The 20617-nt window shown below is 43.1% G+C and overlaps 1 protein-coding gene across 2 annotated transcripts in view; it reads left to right on the top strand.

Moving 5' to 3' along the window:
• The window catches only part of PRICKLE2 (prickle planar cell polarity protein 2), a 311871-nt gene that overhangs the window by 180039 nt on the left and 111215 nt on the right, over window positions 1-20617 (top strand). Inside the window, exon 1 of one of the 2 annotated variants that reach the window (XM_020805132.3) lies at window positions 10668-11150. The exons of the other annotated variant lie outside the window; for it this stretch is intronic. The gene's annotated coding sequence lies outside the window, so the exon portion shown is untranslated. Of the gene's footprint in view, window positions 1-10667; window positions 11151-20617 lie in introns of those variants that run through there. 2 annotated transcript variants of the gene reach the window in all.

Here is a 20617-nt window from a genome sequence, read left to right as displayed (position 1 = left end):
GATTGGCAGGGAACAGATCAGACTCTCATTTAGGAGCCATCCGTGGTTCATTCATTCTCTGGTTTATTTTAAGACACTCGTGACACTGACCTGTCCTTTTTTTCTTTCTTGAAGGGGGATGTTGGGTGTCTATTTTTAGCTTCTAGAGTTCTTTTCTAAGCAAAAATAGTAGATCATGGCATCTCTTGAGTATTTAACAGTGTCCATCTTCCCAGCTGTCAGAGTCATTAAAGCAGCCTTTCTGAAGTGCATTCCCTTGGATCGTCCTACACCTCATCTCTTAATGAAACACCCTTTTAAAGTGTGTAGTGTCTGGCAGCAGCCAGTAGGAAGACAGCTTGCTTCCTGGAGTTAATTGGACCTTTGGCAAGCAAAAAAAGAACAAGGGGTCCGAAAATGATCCAGTGCCTGTTATGCTGAAGAATTTTGAGAACCTTAGTCCAGAGTTTGGAGGGTTACTTCTAAGAGGAACAAATATAAGGTCATTGCATAAGCCACCAAGAGCATCATCTTCCTACTTGTGTAAATTGTGGAGGGCTTCAGCTGGTCATTGCATTCATTCTTCCAAGCTTTGTATTCACTTGAAGTTACACAATGGCTAATGGATTCCCTGTCTTATTCTGAGTTAATTGTAATTTTTCTGTCTGCACTATGGGAGTGGTAACAATTTGCTGCACTGTATATGTGTTGATCAGTGAAATGTTCAAAGACATTAACAGAAAGATCCAGTAACTTTCTAGTCATCTCAGGTCCAGCTACCTGCAGCTACCACAGTATTAGGATTTTCAGCAGAGAGGAGATTCTTCTCTGAATACTATTGGTGGAAGACGTGCATGGAAAGGCGTCAGGGTCTGAGTTGTGCACGGTTGCCTTCAACAGGGCAAGGGCACTAGAACCCAACCAACAGCACAGAGCGTCAAACCCAAACTCACACACAGACCAACTAATCAGGATAGGAGTGGAAACCGGGGCACTGTGACTGGAACGGGACCACAGGAGTGGGAGCACTGAACAAGAATGCTGGGCCAGAGTTCAGAGTAGGAACGGAAACTGGAGCAGGGGCACCAGGGGTCAAGAGCACAGGACCAAGAACAGCACAACCAAAAGCCTATGTTGCTGAGGCAGCATCTGGGAAGAAGAGTCATTTCTGAAGTAGGCTTTACCCTCAGGACTCTCAGGTGGGCTTCATGAGATCCCCGGCAGCTACTGCCCTGGCAGGACTTGATCGATCCTGCAAACACTGGCTCTTCCTGGGACCAAGCTGGGACCAATCCTGCAGCTGCCAGTGCAGTGGTGCAGAGAAAGCCCTGCTGCCACCCTGATCCTGACCAAAGGAGATGTTCCTTGCACTCTGTATTAGGGTGTCCTATTATGTACTTTGGCATGTCCTCCCAAAGAAGATACAACTGGTGCCAACCTTGTTTTCTCTTTGGCACAGATTTTTTTAAAAAAATCCTGTTTGAACAGTTCTTACTCCTCTTAATTTATAATTGTGTGTGTTTTGTGCTGATTTTGTCCTTTTAACATGTTGTGTGAATCACACCAACATTCATTGTGTAGATAGACAGATGGATGGATAGATGAATAGATAGAGAGATAGGCATTATTTTCCTAAAAGGGATTTCTCGCCTTCTTAATTGTTGGTTTGAATATGTAAGCAGAAGAAAAAGAAAAAGAAGAAGAAAGCATACCAGAAGATACTGATAAGGCATGTTTGCCATCTTGCGACACCTGGTAGCACAGTTTAGTTGCCTGACTATAAAGATCTGTTTTATTGCAAGAGGTCAAGGCCCTTGGTTTCCCAGTGACATTGTGAGTTTAGCTGGTAGCTTGACATCTTGGAAATCTTTCACATGATTATTTGTATGGTTAACAACATCAATATCCAGCAGACTGAGGTAGATGTGTTGCAGAAGAGTAAATAGGCCACAGAAGGTACTCTTGACAAGTAGCAGGGCTTTACGCTGAGTGCTAAATTAGTTCAAGCTGTCCAAAGGCAGGCCTTTACCTCTCAGAAATGCTTTGTTCAGGCTCTGAAGGTAGACAAGATGACAGCTGTCCCAGAGCACATTGCTTTGAGCAGGAAAATCTGTTTTGTGCAGGTAGTTTTCCATTAAGTTTGCTATCTGGTGACGCAGTTCTTTTATGACTTCTCCTCAGAGACTTTTCCCTGCTTTTAGATTCCGACAGTTCAGTGTCTTTTCCCACCAACTACAGCTTTGAGAATTGACCCCATGGCTTACTTTGCAATGAATAATAGTTCTGTCTAGGACGTGGGGTAACCCTCAATTTGAAAAAGGAAGGATACATTGGCATTTTTTTATATTAAAGGCTGCTATAAGGAATCAGGTTGTGAATGCAGCACCAAAACCAAGTTATTTGTACTATATATTACACACAGTACCGACAGAGTCACCAGAGAGCTTTGGTGACATTACATGAAGTTCCTTCCTTCTTGATATCCAGAAAGAGGTTGTATGAATAGAACTTCTCTCTTTATATGGTGGCTGAAATCCAGTACTAAGTTGCACTGAATCAATGAATCTTGTGGAGGAGTTGACTCACCAAATCCCTCCTGAGAAAATGGGTTCACTATAGTTGCAACTTACTCCTGGATTTCAGCCCATAAGTATTATTTTTCCCATATTGGTCCTGGGAGCTGAAGCTAGAGATAGTGGCTGGCCGAAGGCTATTTAAAATTCAACATTGCAGCATATAACTTTATCACAAAATTAAATAAATCATTTATTTTATTTATTTATTTATTTATTGCATTTATATGCCGCCCATCTAGACATAGTCTACTCTTATTTTTAATTTTATTAACACACTTTATTAGTATTACAAACCGTGGTTCTCCTCCAGAGACCACACACTGGCTGGACAGAAAGTAATGAACCACTGTTGCAGCTACCCACTCTATTTAGAAGCGACCACATCTCTTGGCAGGGGTCTTGAAGTTGCCCATTTACAATAAGCACCTCAGCAGCAAACTGTGTGGGCCTACTGGTCATGGTGTTCCTATGGTATAACGGCTGAAATTCAGCAGGAAGTTGCAGCTAGGCCCACTGAATCAGTGGGGATTTAATGAGTCAACTCCTTCGTAGGTTCCTTTGAAATCAATGGGCCTACTCTAGTTCTACTGGAGTTCAGCCATTGTTTCTTTTATTACTTCTGTGCATCTATTATTACTTTTGGGCATGCAAATTTCACACAGACTTGTGTCCTCTTTCCCCCTTTCTATTCTAGCAATGTGTTTCTTCTTTTTGTTGTGCAGTGGCAGGCACTGTATTTCCACCCTGAATCCTGCCTTAAACTGACCTCGTGTAAAAATTTGGAGCCTGCTCTAGAGAGTTTCTGGATAATAGAATGAAAGGAGATTATGTGAAATGCCTTCTTGTGAACAAATCTGAGTTTGGAATATTACATTTTAACAGGAGCTCTTTGCATGATTCCTTAGTCCATGGCCACTGGGTTGCCATAATCATTATTGTTTCTCTAATCATATAAGTTGGTTGCACTGTGTGTTATTAAAGTGTTGTGCTTCCATTACAAGCAGGCCAAACAAAACAAAACAAAGCAGGAGAATAGTCTCTGGTTCCCACTCTAAGCTAGCTCTCATATTGCATCTTGCAAATACTTAAAAAAATACAAAATATAAAGACAACAAATGTTTTCCTTGGCATTTAGAGCTGACAAAAGAATGGCACAAAACCTGAAACATTCCTATTAAAATGCCTCTTTAAATTCTCTATGAAAGTAACTTGAAAGCAAAGTAAGTTATCTATAAGTAATTTTTCAGCTACTGTACTAGTTATATTACTTGCTATTTAAAAAGTAACTAACATCATAACCATATTACTTCTCACAAGTTACTTCCAGAACTCAGATAACTCATATCCAGTGAGACAGAGCTTGGAGAGTTTCTTGGACTGCTGCTCCTAGAGTCCTACCCACTGCAGCCCACACCATTAACATAGCCTTACTGGCAGGGGGTGGGAAGTGTCTAGATGTTTGGAGCGATAGAAAGTAGTGTTCCCAATTCTGTATTTGAAGTGAGTCACCTCAGAATGATCCAGGTGCATTCCATCCTTTGTTCCTCTGAGATAAGAAGAGACTTGTTGGCTCAGATAAAAGGTCACCTAATCCTTAGCATCTTGCTTCCTAAGGTGGCCAACAAATGCATCTAGAAAACTCCCAACAAAGCTTGAGGGCAAGCATCTCCTCATTCCCTTCCACCAATGAACAACAAACTCCCAACTGAGCTGCATATTATTTCTGAATGTAGAGAATCCACTCCGATCATAGAGTCACAGCCATGGCCCATGGGTGACCTTCTGATCCCTGAGTTTGTCTAATCCCTTTCCAAAGAAATTGAAAATGAATGGCAGTAAAGTTCACAGGTCATTGATGTGCTCTATGAAGAGCTGGGGTATGTTTGTGTTTCGGCCTGTTCTGGGTTGCCTACCCATCATTTTCATGGAATGAGGCTGCATTCTACCGTAACAAGGAAAGGAGGTCCCTCTACCCATTTCCTCTGTGTCCTCTCACATCACACTCTCTACATTAGTCCTCTGGTTTCCCTATGTCCATTCTGGAAGATGCAGTCCGAGGAAGTTTCCAAGCTCTGACTTGCTGCATCTGAATTATCTGAGCTCTAGAAGTAACTGGGTCAGTGAGCAAGCCCTTCTCCATTCCCATATCTATAGACTCCAGATGGTCTTGCAGTTCAACAATGGTGTTTATTGATACAAGGATGGAATAAAACAATCTCAGGAAGCCTTCCAGGTGACAGTTATCGGCACCTACTCCTGAGATAATTCAGTCCTGTCCGGACCCTGAGGTAATTCCACTGGGAACTTTAGTTCCTGTCAGAGTTGGTCTCAAAGGAGGTCCAAAACTAGCCACCCAAAGCGAGGGTTTATAAGTCCTTGCCTTGATTACTGTCTGTGACTCTCCAGGAACCCCTACCACTTCTGGAGTTAGTGCTGACACTCCCTTTGCTTTTTTCACCTCCCGTGTTATTTTTGTGTGGGCATAGGGCCTAACGGGCCCTCCATGAGTCATAAGCACTGGCAGCGGGCACAACTTAGTGGCTCAGAGTGTGGAATGAAGGGGAGTATCTGTTGCCCTCAATCTCATCCACAAGGTGCTTGGAGCTGCACAAGGACCCCCTGTCCAGGGATCCTCCCGGTACTTATAGCCCCAGTGTCCCTGGGCACTCAGTGCCTTCTTAGGCATCTCCCCACGTGCCTTCCTCCTTCATCCCCAAGGTATCTTTTTCCTCTCGAGACAGTGTGAGCTGGCCCTCATGCCCCCCTCGTTCCTCCCTGGTCTCCTCCTGTGCCTCTTTTATGGCTACAGCTGGAAGATTGCACCTCCTTCATCCTCCTCCAGTAGGCATCTTCCATCCACCATAGCCTCTCCCGGGCCAGCTGACCCACCTCAAAACTTGCTTTAGACCAAGTGATAGATTGGTCTGAGGGATCTGATATGGTGCACCAGGGATGGCAGCAGTGACCCCCCCCTCACACGTACATGAAAAACACCAAATAAGTTGAGTCAACAATTCTTGAGACAGTCTGCAGTTCTATCTTTTCAGCTGTAGAAAGAGACTGGAGACTAGGAACAGATTTTTGTTTTTGTTTTTTTTTTGCCCTAGCAGCCTCGGAAGCAGTTGCAGTGATGAGGGGCCACCATGTTAGCAGGGCGCATTTGGCCATGTGCTCAGGTCATTTATCTCTTGTTGAAGAATACCATAAACCAGCCTTTCTCCAATCTGGAGCCTTTCAGACCACAATGCCCATGATCCTGAGACAATAGAGCCAATAAGTATGACGGGAGTTACTGTCCTAGACATTGTAGGGCACGAAATTGGGAAGGATCATCCTAATGTTGTATCTCTGGCCTATCATGGCAAATAGCCATCCATGATTCTGCTGTGTGACTTTGTGAACTGTGTAATCTTTCCTGGCTTCCATTGCATTCATTTCTAATAAACTCCAGAGTTTTAACTTACCATATTATGAAAAAAAAATCCAAATAATCATTCCCTACTACTTTCCGCCATGCAATTCATGGCCTTATATAACTTCACACCATTCCAACCTTTTAGTTCTTTTTCACAGTTATGAAGCTCTAACATTTGTGTCCAGCTCTTCTAGAGAACACTTGATTGACAGTCTTGATTTTATATTTCTGAGCTACTCTCTTCTGCCTTGTTTTCTTTATTTAAATGCCACTTTTCTCCAGGGAATTGTGCACAAATAAGAAATTGTTATGTGCTGTCAAGTTGCCCCTGATTTATAGTGATCCCGTGAATGAATGACCTCCAAGATGTGCTGTCCTCAACAGCCTTGCCCGGCTCTTGCAAACTGTGGCTTCCTTTAGGAAGTCAATCCACCTTATATTTTGTCTTCCTCTTTTCCTTCTGTCTTCAGTCTCTCCCGGCATTATTGTCTTTTCCAGAGGAGGCTGTCTTTATTGAAATAAAGACATTGAAATAGAGATTTTGTATACCTTTGTTGAGTCATTGATCCAAGTAGAGACTGCAGCCAAGAAATTAGATGACCGACTCAGAAAGGTAGCAATGAAGGATCTAGAAAAGTTCATCAAGTGTTGATATGTGTCACTGAAGACCAAGATGCAAGATCATCCACACAATTGTATTTCCAATAACCATGTATAGGTGCGAAAGATGATCAGTAAAGAAAGCTGATAGGGGAAAAAATGATTTGTTTAAAATGTGGTGCTGGAGGAAAGCTTTCTGGAATCCTCGCACTGCCAGAAAGACAGACGAGTGGGTCCTAGATCAAATCTGAACTATCTCTGGAGGCAAAAATGTTGAAACTGAGTCTGTCCTTCATTCAGCACATCATGAGAAGACTAGAAAAGACAATAATGCTGGGAAAGGTTGAAAGCAGCAGGAAGAGAGGAAGGCAAAATATGAGGTGCATCAACTCACTAAAGGAAACCACAGGCTTGAGTTTGAAAAAGCTGTGCAGACAGCACATTTTGTAAATTGCTCATTCATGGATTTGCCAGAATTTTGGGGCGACTTCACAGCACATAACAACAACAATCAAGATCAGTATGACTGACTTCCTATTCGAAATGTTCATGTTAGAATATGGCACCTGAATAATAATAATAAATTATTTATTTAAAATGTTTCCATTCAGCCTTTCTCCTTTTAAAAGGATCCCATATGTGCCTGAGATTCAGCGTTTGTAGCACAATCAGAATAAAATATGCAAAATTTGGATGTAGACATTAGTTCTGTCAGGCTCTGAAATTATTTTCCTATAACTGCACTTGACACTTGTTGGTTGCAAATTTTATTTCACCTCCTAGCCCATCCATACCCCAACAAAATTCTAAAAATGAAGTGTCTTTGAAATGAAGAGCATAATTCTGCTTGCCCTTACTGCTGAATAGCACAATTATTATATGTAGCACTTTCAAATGCAATGTCCTACTCCAAAATAGCCTGCACCCATTCATCATATGAATTTTTCATAAGCTGGTCCTTTTGTCATGGTTTGGCAGCCCAGATAAGTCCCAAGTATTTACTCTGCTCTCGAAGAAAAAACTAGTAGAAGTTGCCCTGCAGAGTGGTTGTCAGCCATTGTCTAAGCTGATGCCTGTGGTTTTAGCAATGTTTCCAAGGTAAACTATTGCACTAAATATGTTATAATTTCTTTCTGTTTTGAATTATCATTTTGCAAACATATAGTTCTTGTTTGATTTAGCCTGGCTGAGTTTCGACTCATTTCCTTCATGCTTTTAATTAACATATGCCGGGTTAACTATAAAATACGTCATTTTGGGGCTTTGGCAAGCAGGGCTGTATCAAATTCTTGTGTTGTGTCCAGATTAAGCACTCTTCTCTGAATTTTTAGACCAGTCTTTGAGTGTTTGCTGTGAAGAAAGCTGGGGTGTATGTTAAAATGTGTACATGCAAGAGTGTGGATTTGTGTGGAAGACAGAAATATACTTTGCTTCTATGAATTATTGCTGCCTTATGGATTGCAAGCTGTTGACATTGAGCTCACACATTTTAGCAAGACTGACATTACTCGCAACTATTATAAGGGACTTCTAACATGAAGTGTGTGCATATCTGGGTTGTCCTTATGGGACCCTATTTCAGCATGAACAGATTTAATGTATAGTCATGGGATAAATGTAGACAGTAGCTTAAATCCAAATGCTCGTCCCAGTTAAAGTAAACCAGTTTCTAAATGGTAAGTCAGCATTCATATTAATGTCATTCTTTCAATGGATCTTCTCTAGCTGGGTCTAGCCATTAGATTTAGGCCTGTGACACTGTAGCTAAAACCTAATCTATCCTGGGCATGCTGCAGTGTCCCAGGGTGACCCCTAGAAGAAGGGAATGATAAACCACTTTTGTATATTCTCTACCTAGATAACCCTGGGAAGGGCCACCATAGGTTAGAATTGTCTTGATGGCATGCAACTATTACCACTACTGCTTCAGAGTCTTACCCACACTTGCTGTCAGTAGATAAATAAACTCAGTTGACTAGGATGAAAGGTCCCAGTGGATCTTGCATAACTGGTTATTTGTGGTCCCACTTTCCACTTGCTCACTTCTGTCCTCACCTGCTGATCCCACTACATTTTCCTTGGCACTGAAAGCAAGTTGGGTTTTATCTAGACATTTTTAGAATACTGTATTGCTTTCGTTTTAGTTTCAGTTTAAGCAGGTTTAAAATTTACTCCATGGGTTTCAATTCTGGTGTGTCAGTCCCCACTATTTATTTATATATGAAGCAATAATGTCCCCAAAGGTTGCCTAGCAGAGCTTATACTGGACTAGTTTTAACTTTGCTGATGTTTCCCCATCCACTGAACTATTATATTCTGCCTCCAAAACACTAGTCACTGGGCAGATACTAGATATAAATATAATCTAATACAGTAGTGCCTCGCAAGACGAATGTAATTTATTCCGCGAGTAGCGCTGTCTTGCGAAAAATCACCTTGTGAAAAGTGGCTTCCCATAGGAATGCATTGCAATGCATTCCTATGAGAACCTCGCAAGACAAATCAATTTTTTTCATCTTGCGAGGCATGGGTCTCGAGAGAGAGAGAGAGAAACTGTCTTGTGAAGCACTGCCATAGAAGAAGCCATCTTGCAAGGCACCATAGTGATCGAAAAAAACCATTCATCTTGTGGTTTTTTCATCCCGCGAAGCATTCGTCTTGCGAGACACCACTGTACTGTATGTTGATCAATATGTTGCGAAGGGGATGGCCTAAGATTTGAAATAAACTGGCTTCTGTCTGAGTATGTACATTTGCAATATTGCAAGCTAACTGCCGTGCAAGCTTGTGTGTTCTGGAAAGAACATTTTAATCAAGAATCCCGTTTATATTTGTTATTGGTCCCAAACAAGGCCTTACAGGATTGACTGTTAATGTTATAGTCCAGAATGTTGGCAGATGTACTTCAGTTTAGTTCCCTTGGCTTTGGGGAAGCTGTGCTGAATATCACCTGATGATTTGGCCCCATGCCTTGCAAGCTGAAGGCTAGAACCATAAACATACTTTCTAAGGAGTGAGTTTAAATGAACACAGTGAGCATGACGTCAGAATGATAACCAAGCAAAAGACTGTACTATAAAACCATATAATACATATAACTCAGCAGAGTTGCAGGCAGGAATTTTTTCCTAGTCCTCCCTGGAGTCCCCTCCTGCAGTGGTCCCCAACCTTGGGCCTCCAGATGTTCTTGGACTTCAACTCCCAGAAATCCTGGCCAGCAGAGTTGGTGGTGAAGGCTTTTGGGAGTTGTAGTCCAAGAACATCTGGAGGCCTAAGGTTGGGGACCACTGCCCTATTGCACACCCATCCAGGCACTAACCAGCTACTGACCAAGAAGGACTCTGCTGAGCTTCCCAGGCAAGCCTTGGTGTATATGATGGCTTCATCGTCGTCGTCGTCGTCGTTGTGGTCTTAGAACTGCAGAGCTGGAAGAGACCCTGTGGATGCTCTTCTGCTGCTGTTGCTGCTGCTTCCTGCCCTGCTCTCCCAGCATTTGGAGACACACCAGCAGACGGGAAAAGGAGACACCGAGAAAGAGGGAGAGAGAGAGAGAGGAGCGTGGTTTATTGATTCGCAAAGCAACAGCCTGATTTGCATGTAAATAAATCCCAGGCGCTGGCCGGCGAGCCATTCGTTGAACTGTCCAGATGCGGCGACTTTGACTTGCTGACATCACCGCCTCATTAGCATGCAGGAGAGGCGAGCACTGCAACAGCAAAAGAGAGGAAGAGTGGGAGAGGCGGGTTTGGAGGGGAAGAGAGAGAGAGAGAGAGAGAGATGAGCGATGAGCGCCTGCCTCGCCAGCCAGCCAGCGAGAGAGCAGCAGCACATCCTCCGCGATGATGGGGCGGCTGTAAGCGAGCTCGCTGAGCGTCTCCGGCTTGCAGGAGGAGGAGGAGGAGGAGGGACTGCGGCTTGGAAGCAGCAGCAGCAGCAGCAGCAGCAGCCTCGCTGGCTCAGTCCATCCTCCAGGCGCTGGGGCTCCGCGAGAGAGTCCCTTCGGAGGGTTGGAAGAGGCGATGGAGTGAGAGGGGAGAAGCAGCGCCGGCGGATTCGCGAGGGAAGCAAGCCCGTAGCCGGGCATCCAGCGCCGGCAGACGCTGAGCCGAAGAGCCGCTTTCCTGGCCGCCGGTGGCTGGCAGGGCAGAGCTTCTTTTTTTCCCCCTTGCTGGACACCCGATGTATGCTTTCCTCTCTTCCTTGAAAGCGCGCGTCTCTCGGTGCGTTGTGGGAGATTTTGCCTCTAACACCCCCCCCCCCCCCAAAAAGCCTGCCTGCTGTTCATTTCAAGACATCTCCCAGTGGCTGCAATCGCAGTGCTTTGCAAGAGAGAGACAAGAAAACAGTAGGCTTCCCAAGGCGGCCGTGCCTCCCGGGGCTTTGCAGGCAAGGACACCTCGAAGGAAAGTAAACTATCACAACTGCTTAAAACACACCCACCCACCGACCCCCGAATAACCAGCACGCGCAGGAAAAATAAGGAAGTGGGCGCTGGGTGGATTTTAAAAAAAAAGACGAAAAAACATCACCACACACCCGAATAAGTTCAGAAAATCGGGACTTGGACTCGGTTGGAACAGGTAAGCCTTGAACGATGCTTTTCTCTGCCTAGCTGTCACTTGACGAGACGAGCCTGCCGCCCCCCCCCCCTTTAACCGTAGCTTAAGGATGTAGTCCGGGACAAGTTGAAATATACTTGCTCACCCATCAGTCACCCCCGTTCATTGATTGGGAAGAAGGATGGGTCAGTTTGGAGGCGTTGGCCAAAGATTATCTGCCCCAGACAGGATTTCAGAGATCTGCCGCTGGTATCTAAAATTAGCTCTGAGACACAGGGTGGCAGTGTTTTTCAAAATATATGGTGATGTGGCAAGGCAGGATAAAAATCATTCCACACTAATAGCTGTATATGAATATGTATGTGAGCAGGTTCCCTTCTCCCCCCTTCTTTTCTTTTAACCTTTCTGTTGTTGGTGTTGCTGCTGTTGATTGAAACAGTTAATTGCTAATCTAGGCATTTAAAATCATCAGGAAGTTAAGGTGGAAGACTTAAGCTACTTTATATTCATCCTTTAAATAGCCTCGCTCTGCCCCCAAATCAGCTGTTTTTGAAAACATCTGTCAGGGTTAATTTTAGTGGTCATTTGTGCTCTAGAATGTCTGAAAAAAAAACCTTTGGGGATATTTTTAAAGCAAGCTGGGGGTGACTCCGGCTCAGAGCAGAACGTGTTTTTAGTGTGGCTGCTTTTTATTGCAATCTTAGAAGAGACTTGGGGGGAAAAAGGCAGTTGACACATGGTTGACTTCTCACACCTTTGTTTTCTTTAGAAACTTTCAGACCCCTGCAATTATTTAACCTGGAAGGATTGAGTCTCTCTCTCTCCCCACTTGTTTATCTTCTTGCATTTCCTCGCTTGAGGTTTACTTTGAAGGCATCTGCCCAGCCCATATCAACATGACCTGTGGCGATGCTGAGGTTTCAGTCTGCTTGTTCTACTTCTGGTCTCTGGGGTCTGCCAAATTGCTAGCCAGACCTAATAAACCACCAAAGATTACAGCAAGACTCATTCTTGCCAGCATCTTTCTATGGATTTTCCTTCACTCTTCGCTCTTTAATTTATCCTGCTTAATTTATCCTTTAATCTCTGGTTACTCCCACCTTGAACGGACATTCATGTGGCCCAGAGACGTTTTTTAGAGGGTGTCGTGCATGGACACAGAAGAAGAGAAGGAAGGGGAACGTCACCAAAGATTAATTTAGGGTGGACAGAAATTATCAAGAAAAAATGAGCCAAGGCTTCTGCATAGTTGAGCCCCCTTAGGAACCATCAATCCAAAGGGCACTAAGAAACAGTCAGGCACAAAATAGGTTAAGGCTGCAATTGTCATTGAGTTCTAGCAGGAGGAAGACAATGAATAAATATCCTAAGAGAATCGGGGTGGGTGGGGACTGTCTGGCTACTTTTGTTCTGTCTGTCTGTTTTCATAAAGGACACTCAATATCTAAGGAGATCACATGTAAAAATGTACCTAGAGTTAGGCAAAGTTTGCCATAACCGGCCTGCTAGTCTTTAGCTACCCACTGCTGCCTTAAAACCAGTTCTGGGGGCTTTGGTTTCATGGAATTACTTATATGGGTGATCTTGATATATGACAAATGCTTAGTATAGCATTTCCACTAGGATGGGGTAGGGGTGGGGAGAGAAAAAGCTGTATGCATGTTTCCTAAGACATTTTTTTCTTCTTTCTCTCCTTGCAATGAGCTTGAAGCCATCTTTATTTTACTGACCAAAATGAATCAATTTAGCTTCTTTTGGTGCAGTTTGCCAGTTCTGTCAGCACAGACACACTCACACCCACTTTTCTTTCCCTGATTGCTTTCACAGATGGCTACGTCCAATTCTTCTCAAGGGATACAGAACTTTGAAATCATTATCATATTTAAAAGACTCTCGAGCTTTCTGTAGCATGTGATGTTCTCCTCCCCAATGCATGTGTGTGTGTGTGTGTGCTCTTGCTCTCTCTCTCTCTCTCTCTCTCTCTCTCTCTCTCTCTCACACACACAAACACACACACACACACACACACACACACACACACACACACACACACACACACACACACACACACACACACACACACACACACACACACACACACCATTTGCTGCTCCAGGGCTGAGAGAGTTTGGATGTCTGGACTTCCACTTGTTTGCAAACAGTGGTAGCCTTTCAGTGAAGAATTGCAATTGGATGTGGCAGGGAGGGCTTGGAAAATGATTTCCAAAAAGAAGCGCCAAAGCAAACATGGACAGCAGAATGTATAGGATGGTAAAATAGCTTTTTGGAAAATGATTCCGACTGGGATGACAGGGTTGGCGCTGGAAGTGTGGAGGATGGGGGAGGTATCAAAGGTTGCTATGGTTCAGATCTGTAGCACTTTCTTGCTTCCAAAGATTACATTCACACAGTGTTCAGTGCTAATTTATAACCTCACTCGCACCCCTTATGTGCCAGGAGAGGGGGCTGTGTAGATGACGAAGGTTCTCTGATGCTATGAAGATAATGCTGTGATGCTCATGTAGGAGGAGGCCACTTGGGCATGTGCAAACACAAAGCTCTACCTTCAACCTCTGTTGAACTGATTTAACCCTGTACAGAAGGTACGGCTGTTTCCATACTGTTTCCCACAGATGCACTGTGTCATGTTTTGCCATGTCCCCCCCCCCCCCAATGCAACATTCAGTTGCTCTTCTATTAATGTGAGAGCTTTAAAATCTAGGAACCTGTATGCTTGGGTGCATACAGTTGTCTGAAACAAAGTAGAATGTTTCAGAAATAAGGGATGAATGTAAATCATGCCCTGTAAAGGATTATTTCTGGGGGGGGGGGACCCTGCTCTGTTTATTTAAGTGGCCATAAAGGAATCGGTTGAGCTGGAATGAGCTGCATGCTGTCCTGCTGGAATGGAGAGCAATTGAACAGCATAATGTTAAAAAAGCATGCAAGATAACCTATTGCATACCGCAAGCCTTTGGAGCATGCTCATGCTAATAGAATCTGCCAGGGAATTAAAAACCAGAGGGTATGTTTAGAAATCTGTCATTGTCTAGCTATTCCACAACACTCCTGTCCCCAAAAGTGAGCTTGACTGCCAAATGCATACAGTGATGTGTCCATAGTCAACGATTCCTGTCCTTCGGAGCTGTTTGGCTGTTTGGACCAATTGGCTCGTAGCCCTGCTACATGAGAGCCCTTCATGGCACTTGTAAAGCCAGGCATTCAGAGGACATGTGGAGGGCCTCTTGAGTATCAAGGGATGTGCAGAGACCATGGACTGTTTTTTCTTCTTCAAAAGGCTTGAGACTTTAAAAACAAAAAAAATAGTTTCCAAATTGTTGGCAGTTACTCTAGTTTGTGTTTAACAGTAATGCATTACTTCAACAAGCATAGTTTTAGAAAGGAAGCAGGATCAGGTTCACAGTCAGGATATTTTGAAAGTTTGCAGAGGTTCTGCCTGGGATTGATCTTCATCTTTGGAAAACAAGGTCGAGCATGCTTAGGGTGGTGAGACTGGAAGCTCTCCTGTTGTATGTTCGTTCGCTGCTGCCCTTGCCATCACTGTTATCTAGACAAGTTGCCCTGCTTGTTAGCATTTGACAATGTAGATGAAAGAGAAGAATTGCTTGGAAACCAAGTGTGATGCTCCTAATGGCCATAGCACCCTGGAGACTTCAGGGTATTACAATTCCCCAAAAGGTAATGCTTCCAAGTTTTAGCTGGACGGCAGCAATGGGGCAAACCTGGATACCACCGGCTGACTGCCTTTTATAGGATGCCATCTTCCTAGCAGTGATGGGAGCTGTCAGCTTCTGCTATGGCTGCTGGAAGCTTTCTGTGCAAGGCTAAGTTAAACAGGGCCTTCTTCCTCATTGCCAGTTATTTAGCTGCCCGAAGTTTTTTTTTTTGTTTAATCCCCTTAATCAATGCTTTTATTGAATTTCAGCTTATGTTTATGTTGATTTCCTGATAGTAGGTTGCCCAGAGTAGTCGCTTGGCCATTAGATAGGTAGAATAATAATTGAAATAAATTAATAAATTAATTGACTTTTAAAAGGTGATGTAGGATATTTTCCCCCCACTAAACATTTCCGATTTACAGATGGAAGAAATTTGGCAAATCCACTGATCTCATGACTGAATACCAAGCACAGAGAACCTTATAAATTTTCTGGGATTATTGTTATAACCATCATCATTTTCAGAAAGTCTTTCAGCTTTAAATCTAAAGTCTCTGCCGTCACCTTGGCTCTATCCTAAAGCTACCTTCACTGCCATAAAAGGAGTTACATTGAGATAATTGCGAAGGCATGAAGAAAACTGCTGAAGTGGTTAATGGCGCAATCCGAAGCATGTCTAACTCTGAAATGAGTCACGTCCAATTTATTGGCACAGAGCAGCGATCAATTGCTTATTTAAACTTACAGGTTTTATATAAGGCCAGGGCATATAGCAACAAGTATATGCATACATATACCTTAAAAAGAGATAAGAACATGATTAACAAAATTCTTAATCACCAATCTACCAGACAAAAGCCAAAATGGAAACATTTGCCGAGAACCTAATATGGCCCTCATGCCTATTGTTTTTGAGTCATAGTGGGAGACCCTCCGTTTCAAAGCTCCCTTCACTCATGTAGTTCACTGGACAACTTTGGATGGCAGTCAGCATAGCTTGCTTCATAAGGTTGTTATAAAGTAATAAAATTAATTAAATGATAAAGTGTCACTAAAACAGTAAAAACAGAATTAGCAGTAAACCGAAGGGAGAGGGGAGCCCAGCTACAAACACAAGTAGCATTTTTGGACAAACAACAAGAAACAAAAGGCCTACTCAGTTGTTACCTTAATTGGCTTAATTGGCAGCACAGTGGGGGAGGGGGGTGGCTAGCCCCTCCATTCAGCAGAAATGAGGCTGAAGAGGGAATATTTGTTTTTGTTCTTAGCTGGCTGGATAGCCCAGTGGTTTAGAGGTTGGGGTTGTGCCTCCTGTGAATACAGCCAGCCTGTGTGGCCTTGGGCAAGCTGCAGAGTCCCAGGGAGGCCCCAGAAGAAGGGAATGGCAAACCACTTCTGAGTATTCTCTACCTGGAAAACGTTGAAAAGAGCTGCCCTAAGCCAGAATGGACTTGGAGGCACATGATTATTGTTAGCCTCTATTTGCAAATAAGCACTGGGAAGTCTGGATGGTTGCTTATCTGTGGAGCTTACACATGACCAGGAATCTCTCATCCCTACTGCTGTGGAGAAATTTGACAAGGGAGTCGGACTAGCTGCCCCCTTTATCCTTGTTGATGGTGCTGGATAAGTTAATGACTAAATGTGGGCATAGTGTTCAAGCAGATCAGAAAGCATCTTACTGAAACATCTGTTTGAGCAGTACAGTCAGGTGTCACAGGGCAGGGAATTCCATAGCCTCAGCACCAGCAAAGAAAGCTCTATTCCTCTTGTCATACATTTCTTCATACCATAGGCAATGTCCAGATGTGAAGAAGGGCCTCTGGAGTTTGCTCTTTGGAGTTTAGGTTCTCTGAAGGAAGAGTGGAAGGAAAGTATGATACTTCTGAAGTCTGGAACAGTTGTGTTAAAAAGAGTCTCTGATTCTTTTTCAATACATACCATGAGCAGTCTGATTAGGAATCCATAACTCCTTATGCAATGCATGCATTCTGAGGGTAACCATTCACTGCATTTATGTATTGTTGTTGTTGTTGTACTAATCATCATTTGCAAAAACATCTTTGCTTTTTCTGTGTCCTGCACAGAGGTTAGAAAACAATGCAGCTCCTTTTCCCAAGTTTATAGTCTTAAGACATGGTACAAAAATGTGAAGGGGTTGGAAGAGGGGAAGAAAAATGACTTTAGGAAGTCATTCTCTGGGTCTCACAACTGTACTGAAATACACCCCTTGATTTCTGCAGGACAGGTTCTGCTTGCATGGAAGCCCTTGGTGGGCCCTCTTCGACATCTGCCCTTTCTGAGTTCTTGTTTCTTTATTGTAGCGTTCTCATTTTACTCTCAGTAAAAGATAATTTTCCATTTTATCTTAGATTGAAGTTTTGATATCAAGAAAGGCTGTTGCCCAGCTTTTGAAAAGAACAGACTCACCTCCCTAGGTATCTCATTAAATCTGGTGAAAACACTTTTTTAAAAACAGAAATTGAAAGGCACTTTAAGATAGGGCTGTGTTCTAATTTGGAAGTGGTTCATGTTTTCAGACATACTTCTTTAGGCTTGCATTGAGGGACTGACCCCCTTTGTCCTCATGCGGTCGCAGGATTTTCACCCATTGGCGCGTCTGAAGGCTTCTAAAGTGCTGGACTGAGGTGCAAATGTTGTGTAGTGCTGACGAAGTGCTGCAAAAATGCCTGTCCTAGGGGACGTGTACAGAAGATTTGTGCCTGTAAGAGCTATTATGTAGAGCATGGAGAGGAGATGATCTTGCCTTCCATAGTTGCAGGTGAAATGTTCTCTCTGGTGTCTTAATCTGATACAGCTGAATCACTCTATGACACTGTCGAAGTACAGTGGGTTCAACAGAGATGAATTTGAATGTGTACTTCTACAAAGCAGCAGTATCATAATAAGTTTGGAGTTGATACCATGGTAAATGTGAAGTTCTCCAGGAAATCTGGAAAGGTCAGTTTCATTTCAGCCCCTGAGGCATGATTATAACACAACCCAGCCTGACAAAATTCAAAATTCCAAGACTAGTCCACACAGCTGATGTTTTCTTGGCACTGTATTTTCACTGGGCAGACAGCCACATCCCACAGACTTCCTGGCAGTTGAGTAGTACCCATTCCGGACGCCTCTGATCCTTTCATTCATGCCGGTCCCTAAAGGAATGGCTTTGTATGTACTGTGTTTTGGCCACAGCCTGGCATCTGGCCTCAGCCTAGTTAAGATAATCCTTTTAAGCAACACATGTTTATTTGAATTCAGTTCTCCCCGTAGGTCCTGCTTTTGAATCTTTTGCAGTGTCTCTGGCATGGACCTTTGCATCTTCTTATGCCACGGTCCATTTCCTTGAAACCTCCAAGACCTTCCTCCACAAAACCACGTTCCCCTGAGGAAAGACGCCCGTGTACAACCTGATTAATGAGATCTTTATGAATCTTCACAAGCTGTGTGAGCCAAGTAGAGTTGGTGGTATAAAATGCAGTTTCAGCTGATGATCTGGGCCATTCTAGGATTGGTTTGTCTGAATTTTGGCGTGAGAGGGGTATATGTACAATTGATCCTGCCATTTCTTGGCTCAGATCCATTTAGCTTTAAGCGACAGACTGTTCAAAGCAATGCAGAGAAGGTGTTGGGATCTCTAAAGTCATAAGCCCAACCACATCAGCTTGCCTGGGGCGGGGGGGATAGTGTCCTTGTAGCCAGAATGAGACCGCTCCAGAGGGCTCGGTGGTAGCATGCCCTGCTAGCTTTCCAGATTGGGTGGAATCTAATAAGGAAATTGGGGACATTCTGGCTTGGGTTTTCTGGGAATACTGTTCTAAATATATATATTCAAGCTCTACATTTTTTAGGTCAAAGTATTGCCTTCAAAACAAAAGAACAATATGGCTGCAGTAAAAATGCAAATTCTGACCCTAGAGACAGATCATTGTTAAGTGGTGTTGGAACAACAAAGCTGACCTTAGACATTTTGTTGCTGAAGGCAGTGCAGCAAGTGGTGCCACCTAACCAGTAAACTTCAAGTCAATCTATGTGATCTCTGTTGGAATTATAGCAACCTGCATATTATGCCTTTAGCAGGTTTCAATGGGAGGAACTTTGGGGTGAATGTCAATCACACAGTAGCAGCCAGTTGTTCCCTCTCTATCTCAGATTCCTTTCTCCCACCTTTTTTACTTAGTCGGGGTTCTGTGTCAGTTAGCAATGTCAGTGTTCCTTGTGTGATAGAGTTTAACAGTTATGGAGTCAGCAGTTAGAGTCTGAGGAAATGTTTATGTAACCAGTTGGTTAGTCGAATAATGAAGTTAACCATTTAAGATATGCTATATAACAAGTAAAATTGTTTGTTTTTCTGATATACATGAAGATTTGTGAGTAAAAGAGAAACATTTCTTATTCTTTCTCAACATCGGGTCTCTGACTGAATCTATTGAGACTATATTTCAATTGAGGTAAAACTAACTGAACAATAATCTGCTCTGTAAGTCCCTGTCTGGGTATTTTTTTTCTCTCTGCTGTGTTGCTGGAAGTTTTAAGCCAACAATTTCCACACTTTGCCAATAACATCTATAGTTAGTCAAGCCATTTTGGCTCATGAGGTAAAAAAATGCCACAAATACTCCTTCATTTCCTGGGCAAAATTAAAATTACAAACTAGATATTTATATCCTTAGCTATCTATTAAATAACTTTCATAACACCCTAAATCTGTTCCCTGAGGCATCTGCCAGTACTGTGGAATGATGATCCGGTTTAAGTCTTCTTTCCTGACCACCTCGAGACAGATTTAGTTGAGAGAAGGAAGCTGGTTGCATGTGGCCCAAAAAGGAAAACAATACAGGGTGGAATTCCAGAGGATAAGACGTTGCACTGACTCTTCAGATATATTTTCTGGTCCAGAACAAGACAGGAGCTGACATCAGTGTTGCAAAGTGGCCCACCGTGCCTCAGATTTGCACACAGTTTTAGAATCTCACTTTTCCTCGACTTGAGATTCAAAGAGGCCTGGAGATATCACAGGTAATAGATTTGTGTGAATGTTCCAAAGTGAAGTGAAACAAACCTGTAGAGATCTATAAATGGAGAAGAAGAACCTGTAAAGATAAAGCTGTTGGCACAGACACCATGTTAGTGTGCTGGGAAGCAAAAAATATCTTCAAACATTACATTTCAGAGGAGAAAATGATTGCTATTAAAATGCTGTTAAAATCATTGTGCTAGAAAATAAGTGCTCTATTAATACATAATCTCATGCCCTTAAATAATGGCTCAACGCGTTAGGTGGTTGGGAATTCAATTCCACACTGGGTGACCCAAGGGTATCCCAACCTGGGTGGCCTTGGGCAAGCTGCACAGTCCCAGGGCGCCCCCAGAAGAAAGGAATGACAAACCACTTCTGACCCTACAAAGGTTCTCCGTAAATTGGAATTGACTTGAAGGCACACTGTTTAATCAGTTTTTAAAGGTGAGAAATGCAAAATAATCAAAGGGGTGTGGTCAACCATTGTGGTGGCAATTTATTTCCTTTTACTTTGTATCAGGGGGTAGTATTTGTAGATGGGGGCATGATTTGGCTTAGTCAGTGGTTGCTGATTAAATACCAAGTAAAATTGAAAGTGTTACTTATGATTTATAAAATCCTATGTGCCTCAGGACTAGATTATCTGAGCGACTGTCTTCAGATAGTCAATATTAGTGTTTACCTGCTAAGGATGGGAGATCTGCTTACTCTGTGGTGATCTAGTAAGACCTGATTGGCTGAAGTGAAGACAGCACCTTCTCTACATGGAATGATCTTTCCAC

Source organism: Pogona vitticeps, chromosome 2, assembly GCF_051106095.1.
Source record: "Pogona vitticeps strain Pit_001003342236 chromosome 2, PviZW2.1, whole genome shotgun sequence".
NCBI classification, from domain to species: Eukaryota; Metazoa; Chordata; class Lepidosauria; order Squamata; family Agamidae; genus Pogona; species Pogona vitticeps.
This window is presented reverse-complemented; position numbering and strand designations above follow the sequence as displayed.